Genomic DNA, 13,668 nt, shown 5'->3' with positions numbered 1-13,668 from the left:
GTTATTGAATGTGTGTGGATAATTCGCTATGTAACACGATTTTTGTTCCTGGGTAGTAAGTGTTATTTCCTAATTGCTTATGCCTCAAAAGTATGGAAAACGGCTTAACGTGAAGGAATGACACAAATGCACACCAGGTTTTCTCATTGACAATAAGTACATTTCAAAATATCACTGTCCTGGTCACAACAGCAAAGTTTGTGGGGAACAATAGCCGTTTTCTGTGCTGTTTTGAGGCATACGCAATTAGGAAAATATCACTTACTACCCAGGAACAAAAATAAATACATTTGCTACAGAGTGAAAACGATTGACTTTATATTTTATTTTACCAGGTAAGGCTCTTTCAGAAGCTCAAGGAAGTGCCTCGTCGCGTGGAAATTGGATAGCAGACAAATATTCTAGATTGATCATTTCTGTAAAATCGATCCACTGCAGTGACCATCAGACAATGAGGTTCGCGGTTCAAATCCAGCAGCCCGCCCTGGTTATTGCTGCGATTGTAACACCCGCAATGACACTTGAAACTATTGTTTTCATTTCACCACTGAGCTATGTAGCTCTTTATTTTTTCAGAAACGACCTAGCCACAAATGACAGCTCAACTGAGATGGGCTTATCAGCATTGTGTGGACATTTATAGCCGCTGGCAAATTATCGAAACGCGTGACGTTGATTCTAAATGTCGAGGGGGAAACCGGAGGAGAACCCGGGGAAAATCCACGCGGCCATGGGGAGAGAGAGAGAGACACAAACTCCACATATACAGCAGCAGGCGCCAGGGGTTGGGATCGAACCCACGACCTCCTGCGTACCAGGCGAGGTAGTTAACATCTCCTAGCCACCGTGATGATGATGAGAGAAAGAGACGCGTACACTACAAATATACAGCAGCAGCAGGCATCGTCAGGGTCGGGATCGAACCCACGACCTCCTGTATACCAGGAGAGGTGGTTAACATCTCATAGCCACCGTGATAATGATGATGAGAGAGAGAGACACGCAAACTCCAAATATACAGCAGCAGGCGTCAGGGTCGGGATCGAACCCACGACCTCCTGCACACCAGGCGAGGTAGTTAACATCTCATAGCCACCCTGGCGCCCACACTTAAGCGCCGTGAAGCACGTTAGGGGACGTCCATAAATGACGTCACGCACCTGGGGGGGGGTTGAGAAATGTGACGTCACATCAAAACGCGCAACTTTAAATAAATACAGACGACACGTTCTACTTAATTAAATAGACTTTTTAATAAATGATTTCTCCTACAACATCAGAGTGCAGCGCCACATTAAACACGCACTACAATGTGACAATAGTTTAAAGCGATTTGAAGCATGTTTTATTTTTTAAATGGTAATATGGTTTTGGGGGCGGGGGGGGGGGCAGAGCTTTGTGACGTCATATTTGAGGGGAGGGGGGGGTCTGAATTTTTGTGACGCCCTGTGACGAGGGAGGGGGGTCAAAAAATTGTGTGACGTAATTTATGGACGGCCCCTTTGATGGTGTCGAGCGAGGCCGTCATTATAATAAATATGCTCAAAATGCCGCCCCCCGCCCCCCAATATATCGCTATAAAATAGATGTTATGTTTATATGATTGTGGTTATGTTTGTACTTTATTATGAATCCCTAATCTCTGCCATTACATACAATGACACGAGAAAAGGTTAAAAAGTAAAAACAGAGTGATGTAACACAACAATACACTATTAGACATTATTGTAACAAAACATATCCCCTGTGTTAGTGAATTTTTAAAAATATTTTAGGCAGGAAATTCGTTTTCAAATTTAGATTTATTTTTTTGGTCTGGGGTGGGGGGGAGGGGGGTGACCCCCAGACCCCCCCCCCCTGGAAGACTTCGTCCGCCCCCCAATGTTGACTCCATGGCAAGGGCTGATGGTGTCGAGGCAGAGCCACGACTTACAATGTCACATCCAGGGTCGGGCGAGCCGGACAACCGCGTCACGGAGTGGCTGCGGCAGTGGAGTTGGATCGCTGCGACGATGTCACTGTGACGATGTCACTGTAACGATGTCACTGTGACGATGTCTTTGTAACGATGTCTCTGTGACGATGTCTCTGTGACGATGTCACTGTGACGATGTCTCTGTGACGATGTCACTGTGACGATGTCACTGTAACGATGTCACTGTGACGATGTCTTTGTAACGATGTCTTTGTAACGATGTCTCTGTGACGATGTCACTGTGACGATGTCACTGTAACGATGTCACTGTAACGATGTCACTGTGACGATGTCACTGTAACGATGTCTCTGTAACGATGTCACTGTGACGATGTCACTGTGACGATGTCTTTGTAACGATGTCACTGTGACGATGTCTTTGTAACGATGTCACTGTAACGATGTCACTGTGACGATGTCACTGTAACGATGTCACTGTAACGATGTCACTGTGACGATGTCACTGTAACGATGTCACTGTAACGATGTCACTGTGACGATGTCTTTGTAACGATGTCACTGTAACGATGTCACTGTGACGATGTCACTGTTACGATGTCACTGTAACGATGTCACTGTGACGATGTCACTGTGACGATGTCTCTGTAACGATGTCACTGTAACGATGTCTCTGTGACAATGTCACTGTAACGATGTCTCTGTAACGATGTCTCTGTAACGATGTCTCTGTGACGATGTCACTGTAACGATGTCACTGTAACGATGTCACTGTGACGATGTCTTTGTAACGATGTCACTGTAACGATGTCACTGTGACGATGTCACTGTGACGATGTCACTGTAACGATGTCACTGTAACGATGTCACTGTGACGATGTCACTGTAACGATGTCACTGTAACGATGTCTTTGTAACGATGTCACTGTAACGATGTCACTGTGACGATGTCACTGTTACGATGTCACTGTAACGATGTCACTGTGACGATGTCACTGTGACGATGTCTCTGTAACGATGTCACTGTAACGATGTCTCTGTGACAATGTCACTGTAATGATGTCTCTGTAACGATGTCTCTGTGACGATGTCACTGTGACGATGTCTCTGTGACAATGTCACTGTGACAATGTCACTGTAACGATGTCTCTGTAACGACGTCACTGTGACGATGTCTTTGTAACGATGTCTCTGTGACGATGTCACTGTTACGATGTCACTGTGACGATGTCACTGTAACGATGTCTCTGTAACGATGTCTCTGTGACGATGTCTCTGTGACAATGTCACTATGACGATGTCACTGTAACGATGTCTCTGTGACGATGTCACTGTGACGATGTCTCTGTAACGATGTCTCTGTAACGATATCTCTGTGACGATGTCTCTGTGACGATGTCTCTGTAACGATGTCTCTGTGACGATGTCTCTGTAACGATGTCACTGTAACGATGTCTTTGTAACGATGTCACTGTGACGATGTCTTTGTAACGATGTCTCTGTAACGATGTCTCTGTGACGATGTCACTGTGACGATGTCTCTGTAACGATGTCTCTGTAACGATATCTCTGTAACGATGTCTCTGTGACGATGTCACTGTAACGATGTCTCTGTAACGATGTCTCTGTAACGATGTCTCTGTGACGATGTCTCTGTAACGATGTCACTGTAACGATGTCTTTGTAACGATGTCACTGTGACGATGTCTTTGTAACGATGTCTCTGTAACGATGTCTCTGTGACGATGTCTCTGTGACGATGTCACTGTAACGATGTCACTGTAACGATGTCACTGTAACGATGTCTCTGTAACGATGTCTTTGTAACGACGTCACTGTGACAATGCCTTTGTAACGATGTCACTGTGACGATGTCTTTGTAACGATGTCTCTGTAACGACGTCTCTGTAACGATGTCACTGTAACGATGTCTCTGTGACGATGTCACTGTTACGATGTCACTGTAACGATGTCACTGTGACGATGTCACTGTGACGATGTCACTGTGACGATGTCTCTGTAACGATGTCTCTGTAACGATATCTCTGTAACGATGTCTCTGTGACGATGTCTCTGTGACGATGTCTCTGTGACGATGTCTCTGTAACGATGTCACTGTAACGATGTCTCTGTGACGATGTCACTGTAACGATGTCTCTGTGACGATGTCACTGTAACGATGTCACTGTAACGATGTCACTGTGACGATGTCACTGTAACGATGTCTCTGTAACGATGTCACTGTGACGATGTCTCTGTAACGATGTCACTGTGACGATGTCTCTATGACGATGTCACTGTAATGATGTCACTGTAACGATGTTACTGTAAAGATGTCTCTGTGACGATGTCTCTGTGACGATGTCTCTCCACCTCCTCCTCCTCCTTGTTCGTCGTGTCTGTGGGTCCCGGGGAAGGCGCATTGTGTCGATATACGTCGTTGTGACATTGTTGTTACGTTGTTTTTGCGTCGTTGTTACGTCGTTGTGACGTCGTTGTAACGTTGTTGTTACGTTGTTTTTGCGTCGTTGTTACGTTGTTGCTACGTCGTTGTAACGTTGTTGTTACGTTGTTGTTACGTTGTTTTTGCGTCGTTGTGACGTCGTTGTAACGTTGTTGTTACGTTGTTTTTGCGTCGTTGTTACGTCGTTGTAACGTTGTTGTTACGTTGTTTTTGCGTCGTTGTTACGTCGTTGTGACGTCGTTGTGACGTTGTTGTTACGTTGTTTTTGCGTCGTTGTTACGTCGTTGTGACGTTGTTACGTTGTTTTTGCGTCGTTGTTACGTCGTTGTGACGTCGTTGTTGTTGTTCTTGGTTCTTTCGGTAAAGTCACCACGTAGAAGGGAAACAATAAAATAAAAAAAATATAAAACAATACAATTCCCACGACCGCAACACAAGCAATCATCTTGCTGTGGTGTTTCACACCTGATGATGATTGTTTGGGTTGCAGTCGAAACGTCGTGAGAATTTTATTGTTTTATATTTTTATTATTTTATTGTTTCCCTTCTACGTGGTGACGACTTTACCGAAAGAACCAAGAATATGAATCCCTGCAGTCACGAAAGCATTCAATCAAAATTCAGGACCAAGTTCTAAAGAAATGGGCGGGTGAGTGAGATGGTGGGTGAATGAGTCGGTCGGTCGGTCGGTTAGTGAGATTTGTGTGGGCGAGTTGGTCAATGACTGGGTGAGATGGGCGAGTGAGAAACTCGATGTTTCTTGTAGCTTGATGTTGCTTCGATGTTGCTTGTTGTTGTTGTTACGTTGCTGTTACGCTATTTATCCTGGACGAGCCACGTCCGGCAACACGGGTGGAGGCTTATTTATTTATTTATTTGTGCATCGTCAGGCAAAGGGGATCTTCTGTGTAGCAATCATTTCTTCCTCACCGCCAGAGTCATTCCGACCGGGTTCTCCCTCGCGAACAAGAACGGCTCCATCCCGCCTTCTCTCCGACTTGGCGCGTCTCCACGTCGGTCCGGCAGACGCCGACAAACTCCACACCGGCGCCCGTTTAAAAACAGTGCCGGAAATCAGTGGAGGTCTCAATCAAGTCGTTGATTCTGTAGCACTAATTCGTTGAAGGAGGGGGTTTCCCATTCAAAGCGGTATGGACGGTCCCATAATTCTTCACACGAAGAATTATGGGACCGTCCCCATACATGACGTCACGCGATTTTGGACGATTTTTACCCCCCCCCCCCCCATCCATTCGTCACACGGCGTCACAAAAAGTCAGACCCCCCCCCTCAAATATGACGTCACAAAGCTCTGCCCCCCCCCCCCCAAATAAAGCATGCTTCAAATCGCTTTAAACTATTGTCATTGTAGTGCGTATTTAATGTGGCGCTGCACTCTGATGATGTAGTAGAAAACATTTATTAAAAAGTCTATTTAATTAAGTAGAACGTGTTGTCTATATTTATTTAAAGTTGCGCATTTTGATGTGACGTCACATTTCTCAACCCCCCCCCCCCTCTTCACACATCGTCACAAAGGTCTGACCCCCCCCCCCCCCAAATAGGTGCGTGACGTCATTTATGGACGGCCCCGATAGCAAATTCCATCCAAATCAAAATTGCATTATAGTAAATTACTATCGAAGGCATTAAAAAAAATAACACTCTAAAACAAAATGTTTTAAGTAAAAGCAAGTAAAAAAAGGGGAGTTTTTAGATTTAACAGAAGGCACTTGAGCCACCTCTTCATGTCCCCTGCCAAAGGGGTTCATCATGGCCGTGTCAGAGACACTGAGTGAGCAACTCCTTACTTCCGTGGCTACAGATTTCAAGGCCTGGTGGGCTGGGTTTGTCTCTCCCTCTCTCTCTCTCCACTCATAATGGCCGTGTCAGAGACGCTGACGAATCTGACGGCCAGAGACACTGACGAATCTGTCTCAGAGACGCTGACGAATCTGTCTCAGAGACGCTGACGAATCTGACAGCCAGAGACGCTGACGAATCTGTCTCAGAGACGCTGACGAATCTGTCTCAGAGACACTGACGAATCTGTCTCAGAGACGCTGACGAATCTGACGGCCAGAGACACTGACGAATCTGACAGCCAGAGATACTGACGAATCTGACAGCCAGAGACACTGATGAATCTGACAGCCAGAGACACTGATGAATCTGACAGCCAGAGACACTGATGAATCTGACAGCCAGAGACACTGATGAATCTGACAGCCAGAGACACTGATGAATCTGACAACCAGAGACGCTGACGAATCTGTCTCAGAGACACTGACGAATCTGTCTCAGAGACGCTGACGAATCTGTCTCAGAGACACTGACGAATCTGTCTCAGAGACGCTGACGAATCTGACGGCCAGAGACACTGACGAATCTGACAGCCAGAGATACTGACGAATCTGACAGCCAGAGACACTGATGAATCTGACAGCCAGAGACACTGATGAATCTGACAGCCAGAGACACTGATGAATCTGACAGCCAGAGACACTGATGAATCTGACAGCCAGAGACACTGATGAATCTGACAGCCAGAGACGCAGACGAATCTGTCTCAGAGACACTGATGAATCTGTCCCAGAGACGCTGACGAATCTGACGGCCAGAGACACTGATGAATCTGTCTCAGAGACACTGACGAATCTGTCTCAGAGACACTGATGAATCTGACAGCCAGAGACGCTGACGAATCTGTCTCAGAGACGCTGACGAATCTGTCTCAGAGACATTGACGAATCTGACAGCGAGAGACGCTGACGAATCTGTCTCAGAGACACTGACGAATCTGTCTCAGAGACATTGACGAATCTGACAGCCAGAGACGCTGACGAATCTGTCTCAGAGACATTGACGAATCTGACAGCCAGAGACGCTGATGAATCTGTCTCAGAGACGCTGACGAATCTCACGGCCAGAGACGCTGACGAATCTGACAGCCAGAGACGCTGACGAATCTGTCTCAGAGACACTGACGAATGTGACGGCCAGAGTCACTGACGAATCTGACAGCCAGAGACGCTGACGAATCTGACAGCCAGAGACGCTGACGAATCTGACAGCCAGAGACGCTGACGAATCTGACAACCAGAGACGCTGACGAATCTGTCTCAGAGACACTGACGAATCTGTCTCAGAGACACTGATGAATCTGTCCCAGAGACGCTGACGAATCTGACGGCCAGAGACACTGATGAATCTGTCTCAGAGACACTGACGAATCTGTCTCAGAGACGCTGACGAATCTGACGGCCAGAGACGCTGACGAATCTGTCTCAGAGACACTGACGAATCTGTCTCAGAGACATTGACGAATCTGACAGCCAGCGACGCTGACGAATCTGTCTCAGAGACATTGACGAATCTGACAGCCAGAGACGCTGATGAATCTGTCTCAGAGACGCTGACGAATCTCACGGCCAGAGACGCTGAAGAATCTGACAGCCAGAGACGCTGACGAATCTGTCTCAGAGACACTGACGAATCTGACGGCCAGAGTCACTGACGAATCTGACAGCCAGAGACGCTGACGAATCTGACAGCCAGAGACGCTGACGAATCTGACAGCCAGAGACACTGATGAATCTGACAGCCAGAGACACTGATGAATCTGACAACCAGAGACGCTGACGAATCTGTCTCAGAGACACTGACGAATCTGTCTCAGAGACGCTGACGAATCTGTCTCAGAGACACTGACGAATCTGTCTCAGAGACGCTGACGAATCTGACGGCCAGAGACACTGACGAATCTGACAGCCAGAGATACTGACGAATCTGACAGCCAGAGACACTGATGAATCTGACAGCCAGAGACACTGATGAATCTGACAGCCAGAGACACTGATGAATCTGACAGCCAGAGACACTGATGAATCTGACAGCCAGAGACACTGATGAATCTGACAGCCAGAGACGCAGACGAATCTGTCTCAGAGACACTGATGAATCTGTCCCAGAGACGCTGACGAATCTGACGGCCAGAGACACTGATGAATCTGTCTCAGAGACACTGACGAATCTGTCTCAGAGACACTGATGAATCTGACAGCCAGAGACGCTGACGAATCTGTCTCAGAGACGCTGACGAATCTGTCTCAGAGACATTGACGAATCTGACAGCGAGAGACGCTGACGAATCTGTCTCAGAGACACTGACGAATCTGTCTCAGAGACATTGACGAATCTGACAGCCAGAGACGCTGACGAATCTGTCTCAGAGACATTGACGAATCTGACAGCCAGAGACGCTGATGAATCTGTCTCAGAGACGCTGACGAATCTCACGGCCAGAGACGCTGACGAATCTGACAGCCAGAGACGCTGACGAATCTGTCTCAGAGACACTGACGAATGTGACGGCCAGAGTCACTGACGAATCTGACAGCCAGAGACGCTGACGAATCTGACAGCCAGAGACGCTGACGAATCTGACAGCCAGAGACGCTGACGAATCTGACAACCAGAGACGCTGACGAATCTGTCTCAGAGACACTGACGAATCTGTCTCAGAGACACTGATGAATCTGTCCCAGAGACGCTGACGAATCTGACGGCCAGAGACACTGATGAATCTGTCTCAGAGACACTGACGAATCTGTCTCAGAGACGCTGACGAATCTGACGGCCAGAGACGCTGACGAATCTGTCTCAGAGACACTGACGAATCTGTCTCAGAGACATTGACGAATCTGACAGCCAGCGACGCTGACGAATCTGTCTCAGAGACATTGACGAATCTGACAGCCAGAGACGCTGATGAATCTGTCTCAGAGACGCTGACGAATCTCACGGCCAGAGACGCTGAAGAATCTGACAGCCAGAGACGCTGACGAATCTGTCTCAGAGACACTGACGAATCTGACGGCCAGAGTCACTGACGAATCTGACAGCCAGAGACGCTGACGAATCTGACAGCCAGAGACGCTGACGAATCTGACAGCCAGAGACGCTGACGAATCTGACAACCAGAGACGCTGACGAATCTGTCTCAGAGATACTGACGAATCTGTCTCAGAGACACTGATGAATCTGACAGCCAGAGACACTGACGAATCTGACAACCAGAGACGCTGACGAATCTGTCTCAGAGACACTGACGAATCTGTCTCAGAGACGCTGACGAATCTGTCTCAGAGACACTGACGAATCTGTCTCAGAGACATTGACGAATCTGACAGCCAGAGACGCTGATGAATCTGTCTCAGAGACGCTGACGAATCTCACGGCCAGAGACGCTGACGAATCTGACAGCCAGAGACGCTGACGAATCTGTCTCAGAGACACTGACGAATCTGACGGCCAGAGTCACTGACGAATCTGACAGCCAGAGACGCTGACGAATCTGACAGCCAGAGACGCTGACGAATCTGACAGCCAGAGACGCTGACGAATCTGACAACCAGAGACGCTGACGAATCTGTCTCAGAGACACTGACGAATCTGACAGCCAGAGACACTGATGAATCTGACAGCCAGAGACGCTGACGAATCTGTCTCAGAGACGCTGACGAATCTGTCTCAGAGACACTGACGAATCTGACAGCCAGAGACGCTGACGAATCTGACAGCCAGAGACGCTGACGAATCTGACAACCAGAGACGCTGACGAATCTGTCTCAGAGACACTGACGAATCTGACAGCCAGAGACGCTGACGAATCTGTCTCAGAGACACTGACGAATCTGACAGCCAGAGACACTGACGAATCTGTCTCAGAGACGCTGACGAATCTGTCTCAGAGACGCTGACGAATCTGACGGCCAGAGACACTGACGAATCTGTCTCAGAGACACTGACGAATCTGTCTCAGAGACACTGATGAATCTGACAGCCAGAGACATTGACGAATCTGACAGCCAGAGACGCTGACGAATCTGACAGCCAGAGACGCTGACGAATCTGACAACCAGAGACGCTGACGAATCTGTCTCAGAGACACTGACGAATCTGTCTCAGAGACACTGACGAATCTGTCTCAGAGACACTGACGAATCTCACGGCCAGAGACGCTGACGAATCTGACGGCCAGAGACGCTGACTAATCTGACGGCCAGAGACACTGACGAATCTGTCTCAGAGACACTGACGAATCTCACGGCCAGAGACGCTGACGAATCTCACGGCCAGAGACGCTGACGAATCTGTCTCAGAGACACTGACGAATTTGACGGCCAGAGACACTGACGAATCTCACGGCCAGAGACGCTAACGAATCTCACGGCCAGAGACGCTGACGAATCTGTCTCAGAGCCACTGACGAATGTGTGTTGAGCTCCAGGTCTGGGGTATGCCCCCAGGCAGGGCCAGAGGGCAGTGATGGGTCGGTCCCATTCCGCTCTGTGTGGGGAAATTGCAAATGTGGTCAGAGTCCTTAAAACTCTATAGGGTGCTTCCAAACAAATATTTTAACACTCACATGGGACTGTCGTTTTTAATGTAAAAAGAAGGGACACTACGCTGCAACACAAGGCCGTAGCCATGGAGTGAACATTCGGGGGGGGACCAAATCCTTCAGGGGGTCTGGGGGTGTAAACCCAGAAAAAAATCTAAATTTGAAAAATAATTTCCTGCCTAAAATATAAAAAAAATCACTAAAACATAGGATTTACTTTTTATTTTTACGATAATGTCCAATAGTGCAGTGTCATTGTATGTAATGGCAGAGATTCGGGATTAAGAAAATACAACCATAACCACAATCATATAAACAGAAATCTATTTTCTTGCAATATATTGGGGGGGGGGCATTTTGAGCATATTTGAATATTTGGGGGTATGTGTCCCCCCCCAATATCTATTATAATTACGGCCTTGCTGTAACATGATAACAAATGTAATGTTAATAGCTTCTAACAGTCTAAGAGTCTACCACTTGTTCGCCATCGTTGTCAACGCGTGGCCTGGGATCTGCTCCACGTGATCTCCAGTGCCCGGAGGCAGCAGCACGTTGCTCGTGGTTATTGTTGCAAATTCTCAGAAGTGTTTTTTAAAAACATTGTTTTGACGCACCCAGTATCTTGATTCTATAACCTCGAACTCGGTTGTTCTTCATCTTTACTGCTGCCTCGCAACATCCCACCCCCAGCCTTGGTTCTCAATTGTAAAACAAATGCAAGAATTCATAATAAAGGTTTTTGGGTTAGATCGCGTTATTTATAAATGTGTCGTAACCCTCCACCACCCGACACGGCCAATCAGCAAAAAAAGTGTCACGTTGACAAAAGACAAATAGTTCACTACTTTAGCTCCACACCGGTGTGTTGAAGAGTGAATCCACAACATTTACAGTTTGAGTACTGGGCTAAAGTAGTGAATTGTCTTTTGTCAACGTGACACTTTTTTTGCTGATTGGCCGTGTCGGGTGGTGGAGGGTTACGACACATTTATAAATAACGCGATCTAACCCAAAAACCTTTATTATGAATAATATTGGTCGCGAAAGCCTACGTGTTAAACCAAATGTAAGAATGTTAATAAACACGGCAGGGGGTTGATGAAACGAAGTCGATGTAACTAAACGTTGCCCGTGTGCTAGATTTGCGTTGTCGATTAATTACCTTCTAAAAATACATTCTCCCCGTGTCTCGCTACCCCCCCCCCCCCCCCAGAAAGGGAATCTCGCAGCGCCAGGCGGTGCGAGATGCACCCCCAGGTGAAGAAGAACCACTACAGTCTACGGAACGAGTTCAGACGCAGAGAGATGGAACCACCTGGGATTTGGCGTTTAGAACTTCCAGAGTAAAAAAAAACAGTTTTGTAGAGCAAGAGTTTGACCGTCTAGAATACGCGTCGGAACTTCTACTGTGAAGGGTTAAGAAGATCCCCCACTGATCTAGAAGGTGCTGAACAACATCAGGCATCTCGCACCTCCTGGAGCTGCGCCGGATGAACCTAGTAGCTCAAGTAGCTACGGATGCTACGGGCCCCGCGCGTGTAGTAGTAGCTACTACTACACGTGGTGTAGCTACTACTACACGTGTAGCAGTAGTTGCTACTACAGCTGTAGTAGTAGCTACTGCTACACCTGTAGTAGTGTAAGTAGCTACTACTACACGTGGTGTAGCTACTACACGTGTAGCAGTAGTTGCTACTACTACAGCTGTAGTAGTAGCTACTACACCACGTGTAGTAGTAGCTACTACTACACGTGGTGTAGCTACTTTTGCTACGAGGATCATCCTGCACTGCCTCCCCCTTCCATACCTCCCTCTGGCTCCTTAACATTTGTTAACCGGCTGCCTCCTCTTGCCGCCGTAGCCCCTGGTGAGTTATAAGGATCCCTTCCCTACCTGTGCCCCCCTCCCCCCCGTTTTCTCGGCGCGTGTTAAGACATCCGGGCCACCTGCTGCGGCTGTTGAAGTTTTTGTCGTCTCCACTTTAGTTTTCCTGTTGAGTCGGGTGCCCCCTTGTGGCCGAGCGGGCATAGCGATGCCACAGAGAGAATGATTCTCCACCCCCCATTGCAGCCGGTAACAACAGACTGCTGAGGCATGAAGTGCTGCGAGTGGTAGCACCTGTGAAGGCCGGCAAGGTGGCACACGTGGGGGTGGGTGGCCAGCACCACGCCCGGCCGCCTTTGTCTCACCCAGCGGCGATGTTTTTTTACGCACCGCACCGAGTACTCGTTTGAGGCTGAGTCGACCTAGGGGAGGGCCCAGGACCGGTTCAGATAATCGTCGCCGGTGTTGGCCGTGAGCGGGAATCGAACTCGGGTCGCCGGGATCGGAGCGCAGCTCGCTGACCGCTACTACACCACCGCTCACACACGGCGATAACGACCCCACCCCATACCCCCAACCCATACCCCAAACCCACACCCCCAACCCACACCCCACACCCCACCCCCCACATCCCACACCCCATACCCCCAACCCATACCCCAAACCCCACACTCACACCCTCAACTCACACCCCATACCCCACACCCCATACCCTCAACCCATACCCCAAACCCCACACTCACACCCTCAACCCACACCCCACACCCCATACACCCCACATCCCACACCCCCAACCCACACCCCAAACCCCACACCCCCAACCCACACCCCAAACCCCACATCCCACACCCCCAACCCACCCCCCACATCCCACATCCCATAGCCCCAACCCACACCCCACATCCCATACCACTCACCCCATACCCCCCAACCCACACCCCACCCCACACTCCCCGTAGTTGTGCTCCTGGACATGGCCGATAGTTCACTGAGTCCCAAGCCTGTGACTGGCCGGAGGGCTTCGTGACGGCCGTGTC

This window comes from Petromyzon marinus, chromosome 58 (assembly GCF_048934315.1).
Source record: "Petromyzon marinus isolate PM22_M1 ecotype Great Lakes invasive population chromosome 58, UKy_Petmar_22M1.pri1.0, whole genome shotgun sequence".
NCBI lineage: Eukaryota > Metazoa > Chordata > Hyperoartia > Petromyzontiformes > Petromyzontidae > Petromyzon > Petromyzon marinus.
This window is presented reverse-complemented; position numbering follows the sequence as displayed.